This window comes from Nuphar pumila, chromosome 4 (genome assembly GCF_984573655.1).
Source record: "Nuphar pumila chromosome 4, dmNupPumi1.hap1.1, whole genome shotgun sequence".
Lineage (NCBI taxonomy): Eukaryota > Viridiplantae > Streptophyta > Magnoliopsida > Nymphaeales > Nymphaeaceae > Nuphar > Nuphar pumila.
In genome coordinates this window covers 83,893,595-83,911,922 of record NC_143252.1, presented here as the reverse complement: position 1 = coordinate 83,911,922, position 18,328 = coordinate 83,893,595, and positions in this window count along the sequence as shown.

The window sequence follows — 18,328 nt, the reverse complement described above, 5'->3', positions numbered from 1 at the left end:
GGCCAGGAGTGACATGTGTCTCCTACTTTTCTGAAAGAAGTAGGGAAAAGACATGTGTCCTCTACTTTTTCTGAAAGAAGCAGAGAATGACACGTGGCAGAGGGAAGAGAAGGTGGGCCAGGCCATGTGGCGCCATCTCAGACAACCTGGAAAAGTTAGAAGTTCAGGATTTGCGCCAGCTATGAGGAGATTTGAATGTTTAAATTCTAGTTTTTTGAAGAAAGCAGAAAACGACACATGGCATTTGCTTTTTCTGAGGAAATGGGAGCTTGCCACGTGTCCTCTGCAGGAGACACTCCAGATGGCGCCACCTCAGAGGAGACAAGCCTACCTTTTCTGTAGGAATTTAGGAGTGACACATGTCTCCTACTTTTCTCAGAAAAGTAGGAAGAGACATGTGTCAGGCTACTTTTCTAGAAGGAAGGAGGGGTTGACACGTGTCCCCTGCAGGAGACACACTTCAAGTGGCGCCACCTCAGAGGAGACAAACTCCACTTTTTCTAGACAGGACAACCTATGGCACTTGGCATCTCTTGGTAGTCATGGAATGACACATGGCGCAGGATGGATAGGGTGACACATGGCAGATAAAATGGGATGACATGTGGCGGCTTCTTAAGGTAGCCCCACACTGACACTTGGCATGGAAATGGGAGGAGAGAGAAAAGACAAGTGGCACCAATCCAGGGGACAAGGCTCCTATATTTTTGGGTTTTTTCAAAATTCAAAATTTTCAAAAGGAAAGCTTGTGTGACACCACCTCAGAGGAGACAAACTCCACTTTTTCTAGACAGGACAACCTATGACACTTGGCATCTCCTGGTAGTCTTTGAAATGACACATGGCGCAGGATGGATAGGGTGACACATGGCAGATAAAGGGGATGACATGTGGCGGCTTCTGAAGGTAGCCCCACACTGACACTTGGCATGGAAATGGGAGGAGAGAGAAATGACAAGTGGCGCCAATCCAGGGGACAAGGCTCCTATATTTTTGGGTTTTTCAAAATTCAAATTTTCAGAAGGGGAGCTTGTGTGACACCACCTCAGTGTGGGTCCCACATTGCTTCTTTATTGAAATAAGGATAAAACAACAAAACCTCTTTTTGGAATTTTTATAAAATCTGGACTAATTGGTAAAATAAAAATTTTTGGAAAGAGTTGGCCCTTGTGGGGCGATTTTGTAAAAAGGAGATATTTGAAATTGTTGACAAAATGGCAAAATCTGAGATGAATTGGCTGAAATCCATATTGAAAACTATCCAGATTGTTTTCCTGAGGAAATATTTTGAAATTCAGAGTCCTGGGGGTAAAATGGGAAAAATTGATGATTTTGAAGACCCAGGGTTTTGAAATCAATTTTGAAAAGAGTTGAAATTCTAATCTGGATTGAAAATTTTGAAATCGAGAGTTCTGGACCTCGAAATGACATGCTGTGCAGTGCAGTGATTTGAAATGCTCATGCAATGATATGCAATGTCATGTCTTATGAAATGCAATCTTGAATCAAGACTTGGAGATGTCTGTCTCCTGTCAGGAATAAAATTTTGAACATCTGAGTTAAAATTAGAGAAATTTTGAGAGTTGCAGATGCAATTTAGACTTCTGTAAGGTCCGAGCTCAGAAAATGACCATTTTGCCCTCCAGCGATTTCAGAGGCTGGATGATGATGTTTGGTGAAAATGTCGGGGAGGTGAGTGAAAATTTGGGGTGTTTACAGATGCCCCTCTTTGCTACTAAGCCGGCTCATGGCCGAGCTTAGTGGCAAAGAAAACACACCAAATTTAGGGCTATATATAAAAAAATGCCCCAGTTAGAAGGATCTGACTGGGTGTGAAGAAATTAGCCCGAGGAAGATGGTAGATATGGAACGAAGAATGAAGAGGAAAGATTTGCTCTATGAGAGCGAAGTTCAGGTTTATGCCCTTGACCTGGATGGGACAAAAATACCTCGCATGGAACGAAGCTCAGGTTTTGACCCTTGACCTGATTGGGGAATGGAATATCTCATCTAAATGAGACTCAGGTTTGTACCCTTAACCTGATCGGGCGGAAAATGGAATACCTCTTTGATTGAGGCTCAGGTTTGTACCCTTATCCTGATCGGGCGGAAGACGAAATACCTCTTTGATCGAGGCTCAGGTTTGTACCCTTATCCTGATCGGGCGGAAAATGAAATACCTCTTTGAATGAGGCTCAGGTTTTGTGCCCTTATCCTGATCGGGCGGAAAATGAAATACCTCTTTGATTGAGGCTCAGGTTTATACCCTTAACCTCATTGGGCGGAAAATGAAATACCTCTTTGATTGAGGCTCAGGTTTGTACCCTTATCCTGATCGGGTGGAAAATGGAATACCTCGTCGATGGAGGCTCAGGTTTGTACCCTTATCCTGATCGGGCGGAAAATGAAATACCTCATTGGTTGAGGCTCAGGTTTGTACCCTTATCCTGATCGGGCGGAAAATGGAATGGAATCCTCGAAGGAAAAGACCATGATGGAACCTTCGGATTTTGCACAGTAAATCCGACAGGGGTTTTGCAAAAGGAAGGAAAATGGGGTCCCTAAAGCTTGAAAAGGGATTGGTTTTGGGCATCTCATTGCTGAGACTAAAATCAGCTTTTGAAATTGCCTTTTGCGGGAAATGATCGGTGGTTTGACCTCGAACCGAAATGGGACTGTCTATGGTGGGACAGTGGGGACACAGGGAAGTGTGCAATCTGAGAGTTCATGCTCTCAAAGAAGGGAAGGAATCAAGTCCTTAAGAGGGATTTAAAATTGGTGTCAGGATGTATCAAAAATGGACATCAAGCTCTCATTTCATGTCAGGATAGCTAGAAAATATTGTCAAAATGTTGGGAATTTTGTTGTTGATTCAAAGTTTTTGAAAATGTTGCACATGGTTGCAGAGATATTTTTTTCTTTTCTACCCAAAGCATTACCTCCAAACAAGGTTCACTTTGTAGAATCGAGACTTGAAATCCAAATTGCTCGCAATTGACCTTCTTCAAGGAAGCTATCAATTTCCTTGATATGAGCAAGAAAGAGAATTTGATATTATGAAAGCAATTGATGAAAGAGTATTGATAATAGAATTTCACAAGATTAAAGAGGATTCTTGATAGATCTGGCAGTTTGATATCCTGAGGGCTTCTCTCATGATAATCTTTCTGCACTCTTTTGGCTCTCTGGGTTTTTTGCTACATTCTCCTTTATTTTGGAGATGTTCTAACTTTTTCTCTCTTTCTTTTTCCTCTCTTTCTCTCTTTTGGGAAGGGTACGTCACAAACTCCTTCAACTTGGAGATGTTTTGATCCTTCTTGGACAATGGGTTTGGAGATCTTTGGCTGATAGCTGAAATTAAATATCTTTTAGGGATTGTCGAGAGGTTCATCGCATCTGCCTTCATCTCGACAGTGCTTTGGACTTTCCCTGGAAGGATCCGTCACAAACTCTGTCATCTTGGAGATGTTTCGAATCTTCTTTGGCCCCGGGGGTCTACTCGCCTAATTCGCCTTCATCTTGACGACAGGTGAGAGATCCCTTTTGCGGATATTTAATTGCAGCTTAGGTGATTTTGAGGAAACGGGGCTTGGGTGAATTCTCTCTTTTCTAGCACTCAGGATATTTTCACTGCCTCGTCTTTACAAGAATAGCCTTTAAAGATGCGCCATTGACTGCGATCAATATCGATCACCTACGACTTTTCCATAACATTGAATCTTCTTTTCTGGCCATATCGAGGACTTATCCTTCATCCTTTTGGTTGGCCAATAGAAAGAGTTTGAAGTTTGAATCTCTTTTCGCAAAAGCTTCACTCTTTTGGGAGTAATGCTAAAGGTAAATTGAGATAAAGGTTTGTGCAATAAAGATTCTGAAATCAACAATTAATTGATTGACAAATTGATAAAACTTTCTTGAAATCCTTAGTGAAAATGAGTATTTGAAATCCGGCTCAACACATCCGTGACGAAAATTCTCCTCTCTTTTTCCCCAAAAAGAGAGACTCAGGCTTAGCCCTTACCTGAATGGGAAATGAGAAATACTCCTCTCTTCCCTGAAGAGGAGGTGTTTGCAAAATGAACTTTCGAAGAGAAATTGAGCTTTCGTCAAAGCTCCCTAATATTAGGCTTCTCTTATGGAAAGGGGGCCAGTAATAGTGAGGTCTGAAAATTGGGTCATGAAAGGAACGAGTCCATCACACTCTCCCTGCAAAGGGGGTCTTTCATGACGAAAATGGCCTAGTATGAAATTGGGGGGTCACAAGGAAACGAGTCTCCGTCGAGTCTCTCCCTTAAAAAGGGTTTCTTGTGTGAAATTGGAAATTGTTTTGCAAACGGTTCACAAAGACGCGAGTCCCTTCAAACTCTCCCTAAAAAGGGGCTAAGTGAACGAATTGGATAGCATGCAAAAAGAACGAGCTCCCTCGAACTCTCCCTAAAAAGGGTCTCTCGCAAGAGGAAATGATTGAAATTGGGTATTGAGATTGATTGACCCGAAGGTCGAAATTGGAAATTGGAAATTGGAAATTGGAAATTGGAAAATTGGTTGCTGAAAATTGAATGACCCGAAGGTCACAAATTTGGATGACCTGGCGGTCGAAATTGAGAATTGATTTGACCAAAAAGGTCAAAATTGAGAAGTGGTTGACCTAAAGGTCGAAATTTGGAAATTGATTGACCCGAAGGTCGAAAATTGGAAATTGGAAATTGAAATTGAGAATTGGAAATTGGATGACCCGAAGGTCGAAAATTGGAAATTGATTGACTTGAAGGTCAAAAATTGGAAATTGCATGACCCGAAGGTCGAAACATGGAAATTGGTTGACCCGAAGGTCGAAATTGAAGAATTGAGTGACCCGAAGGTCGAAATTGAGAATTGGATGACCCGAAGGTCAAAAATTTGAGAATTGAGTGACCCGTAGGTTGAAATTGAAGAATTGCATGATTCGAAGATTTAAATTGGAATTTGGAGGACAAAATATCAAATTCGAGCAATTGACGGACCCTGATGATTGAAATTACTTGGATTAACAAAGGAGAATAATGAGTTCGAGTCAGAGCTCGAATAAAATACAGAGATCATGAGTCGGAACTCGGATCAACAAAGGAAAATGGAAGGCTCGAATCATAACTCAAATAAGATAATGAGATCACGAGTCGGAACCCGGATCAACAAAGGAAAATGAAGGACTTGAATTAGAGCTTGGATAAGATAAGGAGAACTCGAGTCGGAACCCGGATCAACAAAAGAAAATGAAGAACTCGATTCAGGGTTCGAGTAAGGTAATGAGATCACGAGTCGGAACCCGGATCAACAAAGAAAATGAAGAGCTCGAATCTGAGCTCGAACAAGGTATAGAGATCACGAGTCGGAACTCGGATCAACAAAAGAAAATGAAGAGCTCTAATCTGAGCTCGAACAAGGTATAAAGATCACGAGTCGGAACTCGGATCAACAAAAGAAAATGAAGAGCTCTAATCTGAGCTCGATTAAGGTATAGAGATCACGAGTCGGAACTCGGATCAACAAAAGAAAATGAAGAGTTCGAGTCAAGGCTCGAATAAGGTAGAGAGATCACGAGTCGGAACCCGGATCAACAAAGGAAAATGAAGAAATCGAGTCAAGGCTCGAATAAGGTAAAGAGATCACGAGTCGGAACCCGGATCAACAAAGGAAAATGGAGAGTTCGAGTCAAGGCTCGAGTAAAGTAGAGAGATCACCAGTCGGAACCCGGATCAACAAAGGAAAATGAAGAGTTCGAGTCAAGGCTCGAGTAAAGTAGAGAGATCACGAGTCGGAACCCGGATCAACAAAGGAAAATGAAGAGTTCGAGTCAAGGCTCGAGTAAAGTAGAGAGATCACGAGTTGGAACCCGGATCAACAAAGGAAAATGAAGAGCTCGAGTCAAGGCTCGAGTAAAGTAGAGAGATCACGAGTCGGAACCCGGATCAACAAAGGAAAATGAAGAGTTCGAGTCAAGGCTCGAATAAGTTAGAGAGATCACGAGTCGGAACCCGGATCAACAACGGAAAATGAAGAGTTCGAGTCAAGGCTCGAGTAAGGTAGAGAGATCACGAGTCGGAACCCGGATCAACAAAGGAAAATGAAGAGTTCGATTCAAGGCTCGAGTAAAGTAGAGAGATCACGAGTCGGAACCCGGATCAACAAAGGAAAATGAAGAATTCGAGTCAAGGCTCGAATAAGGTAGAGAGATCACGAGTCGGAACCCGGATCAACAAAGGAAAATGAGGAGTTCGAGTCGAGGCTCGAATAAAGTAGAGAGATCACGAGTCGGAACCCGGATCAACAAAGGAAAATGAAGAGTTCGAGTCAAGGCTCGAGTAAAGTAGAGAGATCACGAGTCGGAACCCGGATCAACAAAGGAAAATGAAGAATTCGAGTCAAGGCTCGAATAAGGTAGAGAGATCACGAGTCGGGACCCGGATCAACAAAGGAAAATGAGGAGTTCGAGTCGAGGCTCGAATAAAGTAGAGAGATCACGAGTCGGAACCCGGATCAACAAAGGAAAATGAAGAGTTCGAGTCAAGGCTCGAGTAAAGTAGAGAGATCACGAGTCGGAACCCCGATCAACAAAGGAAAATGAAGAATTTGAGTCAAGGCTCGAATAAGGTAGAGAGATCACGAGTCGGAACCCGGATCAACAAAGGAAAATGAGGAGTTCGAGTCGAGGCTCGAGTAAGTTAGAGAGATCACGAGTCGGAACCCGGATCAACAAAGGAAAATGAAGAGTTCGAGTCCAGGCTCGAGTAAAGTAGAGAGATCACGAGTCGGAACCCGGATCAACAAAGGAAAATGAAGAGTTCGAGTCAAGGCTCGAGTAAAGTAGAGAGATCACGAGTCGGAACCTGGATCAACAAAGGAAAATGATTTGAATAAAAACCCGAGTCGGAACTCGGTTTTCCAAAAAGTTGAAAATGTACCAGCTTGAATACTGGATTTTGAAAGAATACCAGTTTGAGTGCTGGGTTTTGGTTCAGTATTGGCGATGATCTTTGGATCATTAGGAATTGTGATGGGACTGTTTGTTGAAATCCCAATACCGATCGGATTGTTATTAATGCAATTGAATGCAAATGAATATGAGTCGATGCATATGAATGCACAAGTGCATGAAATGAGGAATTTGTTTTTCCTGCCTGCATATAGATTGCTTGAAAACAAATTTTCAAAAGGATGTCCCAGTGTAATGGGGGAGAGATAATAACAAAAACAGAACAACCACAAGAAGAATGTCATAATTAAATGAGAAAAGTTGATGATTTTATTGATGCTTTAAAAAGGATGACGATTTGAAAAAGGAAAACCACTAGGACTATATCGTCCTGACAAAATGAGAAGGCATTGGCATTGGCATTGTCATTCTTCAGAGTGATCTGGGAGAGGCTTGGTCAGGACTGCAACTCGTCCCTCCCTTTCTTCCGGCACCAAAAGCTCTTTATCGATGTAGTCCTGTACAATATTTTTTAGAACGAAGCAACGTTCAGTATCGTGCCCCATTGCCCGATGGAACTCGCAGAAACAATCTTTCCATTTCCCCATGGTGACGGGAGGATCCACAATCCTTGGAAGTTTGATCATATCCTTCGCGAGCAGATATCCAAGAATTTCTTCGATGGGCTCACCTAAAGGAGTAAACTCGCGATCATAACTCCAACCATCACGCTTTATCTTCTTCGGATTGTTGGATTTCTGTTGAATGCTGACTTCTTTGACTTCTTTCTTGGTTAGGGCTACTGGATGTCCTTCTTCTCTACCTTCAACAAAGAGGTTCTTATCAATACAGTCTTGTATAATATTTTTGAGGACAAAACAATGATCAGTGTCATGCCCTACTGCCCGATGGAACTTGCAAAACTGATTCTTGAACCTTCCCATGATGGTGGGAGGAGTTGTGGCCTTTGGGAGCTTCACTAATCCCTTAATCAACATGTATTCAAGGACTTCGTCGAGTGGCTTGTCTATAGGAGTGAAATCTCGATCGCCGCTTCAGTTTTCGCACTTTGGTTTTCCTTGATTTTTTTCCTTTTGCTGAGGGCTGGATTGAAAAGGTCTATTCTGGATTCTAGAATACTTTCCTTTCAAATCTTTAGACTCTTCTAACTTGCTGCTTTGACTACCTCTATTTTTGTTGTTGCTGGGTTTAGAACTGGTTGCCCTGTTGTGGTCTCCAATGATGCTCATAGGGATGGTGATCGATGCCCCTTCTTTAACAGGAACTTTTCCGAAATTGGCTGCAGCTTGCTCGGATAATATCTCAATCATCATTCTTTTGAACAACCGATATATGGCGGGATCAATCTCCTCCTTGATGGTCTGAGCTCCCTCTTTGACAGACTTTATGGAATCCATTTCTCACTCACTGTCTGTAACTAATGTGCTGAAGTAGCGCGGTCTTTGATCTCGTCAGGATCACACAACTATGCCAATGCCCTCTGCAGAACCACATGGGATGTTTAGCATGATGGAAAAAAGAATTTTGAAACCAACACTCTTGAGGGAAAAACAAATGATGGAATTGGAAGGACATGTCAAAAATTTGGATAAAATTTGGAAGATATACTGGGAGATATGGAAAAGTTTTTGAAGCAAAATTTGAAATTTCAAAAATTTGCAGGCAGGATTGGAATAAGGCTGGAAATCCGAGATCCAGTAGAACGAGAGAATGGAAAATCACCTGGAGTTTTGAAAGAAATGAGATATTTGAGAAAATCATCCAGGGTTTGAGAAAAGATCTCGTGGAAAATAAAGATATTTTGAAAAAGGACTAATAAGTTGAGAAACATAAAGAATACAATCACATCCTGCACAAACATTTATGCACATTCAGCACTCCCTAAAAGGCTGACTCTAGATGCATCAATTTGAAAACAGCTGTAGGACCTTAATCCTAACTCTAGGTTCAGATCATCTTTGTCCAATGCAGTTATGCCGATATATTCGAACCGAAATCCGAGGTACGTGGCATAGAGTTTCAACTCCGGTTCTAGGGTAAGGTTTTCCAACATCCTTGAGCGCCTACCGATATACTTCGGACTGTGGCCCGCGGTACGTAGTAGGGGGGTGTTAACCCAAATAGGTGGCCCAGTTGTGAGGCTCTGTCCCGAACTATGGTTCTGGAAGAGAGCCCAGCAACGTGAAGACCGGGTAATGATAGGTAATTGAGGGTTTTGAAAAATGATCACATGCAAGAAATAGAGGGCTCTAAATCCTAGAGAGATAGACTTTTGAAAATCTTTGAAGAAGCATACATTGTTTGCATTCAGATCCTAAATTGAGGAGGGTTGTGTTTAGACCTAAGTCTATGTGAGCATGAAAATTTCTCCTCAATCTGGTCCTACCAAACCATGCCTAAGCTATATGCAATCAATGTCAGCTAGGTCAGAATCTAGGCTCCTAGGCTCACATGATATTGAAAGTAAAAGAGCTGACATTTTGTGAACATAATTTCGATAATTGAACTAAGTCAAGCATAATTTTAATCAGACAAGGACAGGTCCCATCACGGTCGCCAAACCTGTTATCGTCGCGAAATTTTCCCCCCGTCTTCCCTTCCTTGCGGAAGAGAGAGAGGGGAAACGCTTTCGCGCTTCAAACTTTGACCGGATTTTGGAAATGGTTTTTGAAATACTCGCCTCCGTTTTGAAAATTGCGGGAAAATCCATGAGATGGGGCTCGACCTGTCGGTACGAGGTTCGACCGTTCCTGCCGCCTTTAACAGGGGTAATCGAACCAAGGACCAAAATTGTGCTTGACTTAGCGAAATTATTGAAGTTATATTTTATCCTAAATGCAGAGAGAATTCAGGCATGTGCTATGAGGTTTTGGGAAAATGCAGCTTGGGAAAGCATGATGTATGCTTGGAAAAAATTTGGAGTTGAAAAGATTCTCTCAGGAAAAAGCATGAAAGTCAATTTCTCAGGAAACTCAGATGAAAAAGGGTTTTGAAATCCCGAGAAAGTTCATAAAGACTTGGAAAAATCATGAATGGTTGAAAATCCTGGGAAAATGGAAATGATTCTTGAGAAAAGATGAACCTTTTGAAAAAGGAAACACTTCTTAGGAAAACTTGGACTTTGAGAGTTTTCTTAGGAAAATGATGGAAGATTTATAGGAAAACTCATTGGAGAAGGAAATTCAAAACTTGGGGAATCGAAATCTTGGGAATTTTACCTTTTAAAATACTTGGAAATCGATTTTGGATCTTGGAGAAAGATTGGAAAACTCTTTTGAATCTCTTAAGAAAATATCATTTTCCAGGGAAAACTGTGGAAACTTATCTTTGGAAAACCGATTTTAAGAAATCCTTAGAGTTTCTTGAGAAACCGATTTTCAGGGAAAACTATGATAACTTGACTTTGGGAAAATCAACTTAAGAGTTTCTTGAGAAAACGATTTTTTTGAGAATGAAATTTTCTTGAGAAAATGATTTCATGATGCAAATGACATGAGTGAATGAATGCCCTTTGAAAAGATTTTTTGAGGAATTGGTTGGAAAATGTGCATTAAGTCCAAATAAATCCTTCACATATTCTGACTGTGGCCATGAATATGTTCAGAATTTAGTTGATTTGATGCACATGATTTTGAGAACTTTGGAAATATGATGTGCATTTTAAGATAGCCTAAGAGTGTAGGCTCAATGTGACTAGTAGAAAGATGATGGATCTGGGTCTCGTCCATATTCCGACTAGGGCCGTAAATATGGATCCCACCGAGTCCATCAACTCCCTAAGAGTTGGTGCACGTGCCATTCGTGAACATCCATAGTGCTTTTGAAATAAGATGTATGCATCACATAAGCAGGATATTTGCATAAATTCAAACTATATGATATGCATCCTAGTCTAAGCAGGAAATTAACTCTCTTATTCCAAAATTTACATTATTACATCACTAAATAAAGGAAATAAAAGAAATTTGCAGACTTCAGCTCCTTCTTTTGAATGTCCCTGCCAAACTTGAAATAAGGTTAGCTCAAATATGTGGGTTTTTCCAAGATTTTCCAATAATATTATGAAATTATTGGACTTAATTGGATATAAACCCTATTCTCATGCTTCCTTGATATTTGAAATGATGAAAATGCTAGAAATTCAGTAGAAAACAATTTGAAATTCGGAATTAGTTAAAATGACCAAAATACCCCTAAAATTAAAGTTACATCTTTAAAATCAGGGTTTTTTTGAAGGAAAACTAGGTAAAATTGAGATTTCGAAATTCAAATTGAATCCAATGATGATAAAATGCAGTATGAGGCATGATGACATGCTGCCAAACATATTATGACTGTAAAATCAGAATTTGACATTTTGAAATTTAGCCAAAATAGCGAATTTCGCTTGTTTTTCACTTGGATCCGGGTCCTGCGGGACCGTGTTTTGGTATTGTGGCTAATCCGAACCTCAAATGGATTCCAAATTGTACCAAATTCGGTATGAAGCATCTACTTACTCTGATAAACAGCCTAGAAGGCTAAAAATCATGAAACGATATGATTTAAATGCCAAAATTCAAAGAAAGTCCTAAAATGGTGGATTTTGCCTATGGATCCGAACCAAATGCAATGCCTAACATGATAATGCAAGATTTACACCATGGAAACTTTTGATATTTTGCAGACTGCTAAAAGACACGAAATGGAACATTTTTGGTTTTTACAGTCTCAGGATTTGAGCCATGGTGAGTTCAATAACAGGGATTTAGTTCTGACAGAGGTAAAAATCATACTAATCTGATGTAAAATGCCTAAAAAATATAAAACAGCCATGGAAATTTATGCAATTAATCAGAGCTATGCACTGCACCTACATGAACAACTTTCATGTTTATGACTTTGGCATTTGATCAACATAAACATAGATAAAAATGTAACTATTTCTGTCTAAATCAACAGAACAGACAAATGTAGCAAAACAGAGAACTGACAAGAAAAATCCGAATCAGGGGTCAAAACTGTTCTTAAAATTACAGGCTTTGAGATGAAAACAGAGGACATCTCGGACACCACTTTCACTTTTTACAGTTTTGGATTTGGAGCAACACACAAAGAGAAACCATAGCCCTAAGTCGATCCAAGATTTCATAGGACCAAATTAGTCGCTGACACGTGTCCCGAACTCTCGGATTTTTGTCAGACATCAAAAAAATCAGAAAAATCTGATAAAATCATATTACAAACTAGACATTCTCCCGAGTTCATAACATTTTTCGGATCGAAACTCGGATCTCCCATGAGGGATATCTTGATTTTACAATTCGGCAAATGATTTTCAAAACGCATCCCGGGTAAAAAAACCCGACTTGCCATTTTGAATGTTTACCATAGTAAACAAATTCAAATGCCTCCGAATTTTTGGCAAAATTTCAGGGACACCTAAGGGCGCATCCCGTGATTTTTTTGGGATTTTTAATAAAAAATAAATGCATTAAATGACGTATGGACTGACTGACAAAAACAGAGACCTACTGAAAGTAAGCAGAATTGAAATAAATGCTAAATTAATCCTAATTAATTCATGAAATGTACTAAATGAATGAAATAAAATGCAAATTAAACCTAGCTAACTACATGAATGTTAAAAATCATCAAGGAAGCATAATTAAACATTTGATATATGTCGTTTTATGAGAATAGCTCAATCCATCCCTCGGATGAGCTCTTTCTTCAAACGACTCCCGATTCGAATTATAGAATCAAATCAATGGAAAAAGAAGTGCACCTTGTTTCGTTACGCAGCGTAGGAGCTCTTGAAAGGGGCGGCTATCATGAACTTCCTTCGTTCTTCGCTCCGGGCTTCAGATGGTTCACAAAAATCGACCTCTGTTGGAATCGAATTGGCCACAACACGAGCTCTACTCCACCTTCTTCAATGCGCCAAAGGGGGCACGATTTCCACAGTTCAAAATCTGATTCTAGGAAGGCTAGGTCGGATTTTCCAAGTTCACCAGAGCTAAAAACATGATCCCCTCAGGCTGGGCGTGAACCCTTGTTTTTATAAATTTTCTGAAATTTTTTTGAAATTCAAACAGGCTCAATCTGAGCCCTCCATGTGGAGCCATCTCAAAGGGTGCCATCTGAGGGGTTTGAAATTCGAATTTGTCTTCTGCAGGGAGCCCTCAGGTGGCGCCACCTCAAAAGGCTATTTTGATTTTTTGAGAAAAATAAAAAATGGAAATTTTGTGGGTGAGACACCTCAGCAGGGGGAATTTGGAATTTTTTAAAAGTTTGCTTGATTCTCTCTGTAGGGAACTCCCAGGAGGCGCCACCTCAGAGGGTGCTCTCTTGGAGTTTGAATTTCAAATTCACTTTTTGTAGGGAGTCTTCAGGTGGCGCCACCTCATGGTGGGCTACTTTTATTAAAAATAAAATAAAAAATAAAAATGGAGCCAAGTGGAGTCCTGGAATGGTGCCACCTCAAAAGGTGTTTGACACATGTCAGAAGGTCAGAGCAGTGGGCTCAGAAGGCGCCACCTCAGAGGAATTTGAATTCTACCTTTTCTGGAGAAAGGAGATCTGGACATGTGGCGGACAAGTGTCAGCTGTCTGGAGAGGCTTTCTCAAATGGCGCCACCTCAAGGGGAAGTTTGAAATTCAAATGGAGGTTGGCCCTGGAGGAATGGAGGGTGGACATGTGGCGCCACCTCAGGGTGGCTCCTACAATGCCATGTGGCAAGAGGGAGGAAAAGGAGGGAAAGGACATGTGGCGCCATCTCAGGCCATCTGGAAAAATCAGAGCTCAGGATTTTCGCCACCTAGTGCCTTGTTTGAATTTTGAATGGTTTGCTTTTTCTGAAGAAGGCCAGGAGTGACATGTGTCTCCTACTTTTCTGAAAGAAGTAGGGAGAAGACATGTGTCCTCTACTTTTTCTGAAAGAAGCAGAGAATGACACGTGGCTGAGGGAAGAGAAGGTGGGCCAGGCCATGTGGCGCCATCTCAGACAACCTGGAAAAGGTAGAAGTTCAGGATTTGCGCCACCTATGAGGAGATTTGAATGTTTAAATTCTAGTTTTCTGAAGAAAGCAGAAAACGACACATGGCATTTGCTTTTTCTGAGGAAATGGGAGCTTGCCACGTGTCCTCTGCAGGAGACACTCCAGATGGCGCCACCTTAGAGGAGACAAGCCTACCTTTTCTGTAGGAATTTAGGAGTGACACATGTCTCCTACTTTTCTCAGAAAAGTAGGAAGAGACATGTGTCAGGCTACTTTTCTAGAAGGAAGGAGGGGTTGACACGTGTCCCCTGCAGGAGACACACTTCAAGTGGCGCCACCTCAGAGGAGACAAACTCCACTTTTTCTAGACAGGACAACCTATGACACTTGGCATCTCTTGGTAGTCATGGAATGACACATGGCGCAGGATGGATAGGGTGACACATGGCAGATAAAATGGGATGACATGTGGCGGCTTCTTAAGGTAGCCCCACACTGACACTTGGCATGGAAATGGGAGGAGAGAGAAAAGACAAGTGGCACCAATCCAGGGGACAAGGCTCCTATATTTTTGGGTTTTTTCAAAATTCAAAATTTTCAAAAGGAAAGCTTGTGTGACACCACCTCAGTGTGGGTCCCACATTGCTTCTTTATTGAAATAAGGATAAAACAACAAAACCTCTTTTTGGAATTTTTATAAAATCTTGACTAATTGGTAAAATAAAAATTTTTGGAAAGAGTTGGCCCTTGTGGGGCGATTTTGTAAAAAGGAGATATTTGAAATTGTTGACAAAAGGGCAAAATCTGAGATGAATTGGCTGAAATCCATATTGAAAACTATCCAGATTGTTTTCCTGAGGAAATATTTTGAAATTCAGAGTCCTGGGGGTAAAATGGGAAAAAATGATGATTTTGAAGACCCAGGGTTTTGAAATCAATTTTGAAAAGAGTTGAAATTCTAATCTGGATTGAAAATTTTGAAATCGAGAGTTTTGGACCTCGAAATGACATGTTGTGCAGTGCAGTGATTTGAAATGCTCATGCAATGATATGCAATGTCATGTCTTATGAAATGCAATCTTGAATCAAGACTTGGAGATGTCTGTCTCCTGTCAGGAATAAAATTTTGAACATCTGAGTTAAAATTAGAGAAATTTTGAGAGTTGCAGATGCAATTTAGACTTCTGTAAGGTCCGAGATCAGAAAATGACCATTTTTGCCCTCCAGCGATTTCAGAGGCTGGATGATGATGTTTGGTGAAAATGTCGGGGAGGTGAGTGAAAATTTGGGGTGTTTACACTATCTAACCAAATTCATTTTTCAAAAAGTCAATTTGTAAGTTGAATTCCTACTGATCAATATTCTTTTACGGTTCTTAGGTTGAATTCCTATTGAACCAACCTCATTTTTCAAAAATTCAGTCTGTAGGATGAATCCCTACGGATTCAAATATTCTTTGTGGCTCTTAGGTTGAGTCCCTGTTGAGCCAATGTTGTCTGATAAAACCAATATTTTCATGTTATTTCTTCCAAATTTCAACTAAAGGTCCTATCAAAATTTATATTAAGTGATTATTTCACAAAAGGATTCTCGAAAACTTTGTTAATCTGCTAAAAATATGTTGATTCTAATATTTTACTGCACAAAAGAATCACCTCAGATTACCTCTAGTATTCTCTTCAAAAGGGTGAAGCTTTTTGCGAAGAGGGATAAAATTCAAATCTTTTCTCTATTAATCAACCAAAAGGATGTAAGAAATATCCTTGGTTTGATTAGCGAAAGAAATATTCAATGATGTTGAAAAGCCAGAAGCGAATCGATATTGATCACAGCTATGGCGCATGTTTAAAGATGATTTTCTGGCAATCAGGCAATAGAAATATCCTGAGCGATAAAAAGAATCCACTCAATCCATATCGTTCATTTAAGCTGCAATCAAATATCCGCAAAAGGGATCACTCAATTGTCGTCAAGATGAAGGCGAATATGCGAGTTATACCCCTGGGGCCAAGAAGATTTGGATCATCTCCAAGATGAAGGAGTTTGTGACAGATCCTTATAAAGAAAGTTCAGACCACCGTCAAGATGAAGGTGACTGCGATGAACCTCCTGACAAACCCTAAAAGATATTTGATTTCCGCTATCATCTAAAGATTTTGACCAAAGAGCTAATATCATCAGTATAATTCCTGAGAAAAAGAAGGATCAGAGCATCTTTAAGGTGAAGGAGTTTGTGACGTACCCTTCCCAGAAAAAAAAGAAAAGTCAGAACATCTCCAAAATGAAGGATGATGTAATAAACTCCTCGCCAAAAAGCCCAAGAAAGCTCAATGTCTCAAAAAGAGTGCCAAAAAGACCATTATGGGAAAATCCCTAAAATATCAAACTGCCAAAATTGTCAGAAATCATCTTTTCTTATGAAAAATCCTTTTATCAATATCTTTTCACTGCTTGCTTTTATGAAATTAAGAATATTTCTTCTTTGTTCATATCAAGGAAATGGATAACTTCCTTGAAGAAACTCAACAACATAAAAGTTTGAATCTGACTCTGGAATCCGGGAAGTTAACCTTATTTTGGAGGAAATACTTTAAATAAAAAGACGGAATATCTTTCGCACATACATGCACACTTTCAAGCATTTGAATCAACTACAATTTCATCCTATTGGCAAAATTTTCTGGTTATCCAAAAATGAAATAAATGCTCAATATCTATTTTGATGCAACCTAGCGTTGTTTATATTTTTCAAAAGAGAGTTGTCTCATTCTGGTGAGGTATTTCTCCCAGTCCCGTCATGGTCTTCCCCATCAAGGAATCCATGCTTTGTATATTCATTCAGATAAGGATTATACCTGAACCTCATCTCACGAGGTATTTTTCAAAAATGTTCCATCGTGATTTTTCAAATATCTTTGTCCCATCCAGGTTAAGGGCTAAACTTGAGTCTTTTAAAATATTGTTATTTTTGTCTCAGCCATGAGACCTCTTCAAAATCTCTCCTTTTTACCATTTCAGGATATTCATCCCAAAGTCCTGTCATGATTTCCTCATCTTTTCTTTTAATCCAAATATTTTATTCTCAAGGATTTCGTTCTCTTCCCAAAACCTTTCAAGATAATGTGCTAAACCTGAGAATAATGTTTTACAAAAATAATTCTTCCACACCCAGTTCAGCCCTTATGACTGGGGCATTTTTAAGAAAATTTGGAGTGTCTTCTTTGCCCTAAGCTCGGCTTACAACCGGCTTAGAAACAAAGAGGGGCATCTCTGAACACCCCAAATTTTCCAAAAAATCTAAAAAAAATCCTTTTACCCCTAACCTCCATCTTCTAAACAATCGGGTCAATTTTTTATCAAAATTCCATTTATTTCTTGGATTCACTGGAATCCAGATTCAATTTTCATTTCTGACCCGATGTCTGATCCAAATCAGATATCCGGATCCAATTCTGATCCCAAATCTCTTATTCTTCAAAAAATCCAAAAATCATTTTCTTTATATTTTCTCAGATTTTTCTCAATTCAGGGTCCAATCTCAATTCAAAATCCGAATTCTAATGTTTTATCAAAATTCCCAGACCTAGAACTATTTCTGAAACCCAATTTCCAAATTTAACCCAGTATTTTCCAAAAACCTCATTTTTAGAAAAATCTTTAAATTTCAAATCAAATATTTTTGCAAGAAACTTTCAAAAGCCTTATTTGGGTCCCATTTTTATAAAAATCCCTTGTATTTTTAGAACTCCTCTCAGAAGCATGAAAAAAGACATTTCAGAAGAAAATTAGCCTTTTCATAATTTTGAAAAGCTTTAAAACATAAAATCTTCTTTTGAAAATTTCATAAAAATATTGGACCTCCATTGAAAATAAGCCTAACGATTTTTTCTTATAAAACCGACCCTCAAGGGGGTCGATTTCTCATCGCCTCTTCACGTCAGCACCCCGCTTCTTCATGCATCAATCGCCCTCTTCCTCTACTTCCTTCTTCTTACCCTTTCCTCTTCTTCTTCTTGTTTTCTTTTTTTATCAATCGAAGGAGTTTCCATTTCAAAGCCCTGCTACGTCTCTGCAGCGTTACACAGAAGATTGCCTTCACCCCTTTCCCTTCTGTACATATCATCTCTTCCCCAACCTTTTTCTTCTCCACCTTTTCTGAAAGGAATTCCACAGGCGAGCTCCCCTTTTTTTTTTTTTAGAACCCCTGCAGTCACAGGTAAGTAAGTGCTTCTCCCTCTTTTTGATTTTCTGCGAAATTCTTCTCTCTTTATTACATTTTCTTTTATTATTCATATTCTATCTCTCGGTTTTCTTTTCTTTTCCCTCTCCTTTCTGATCTTCCATTTTCTTTCTTTTATATATACATTTCCTTTT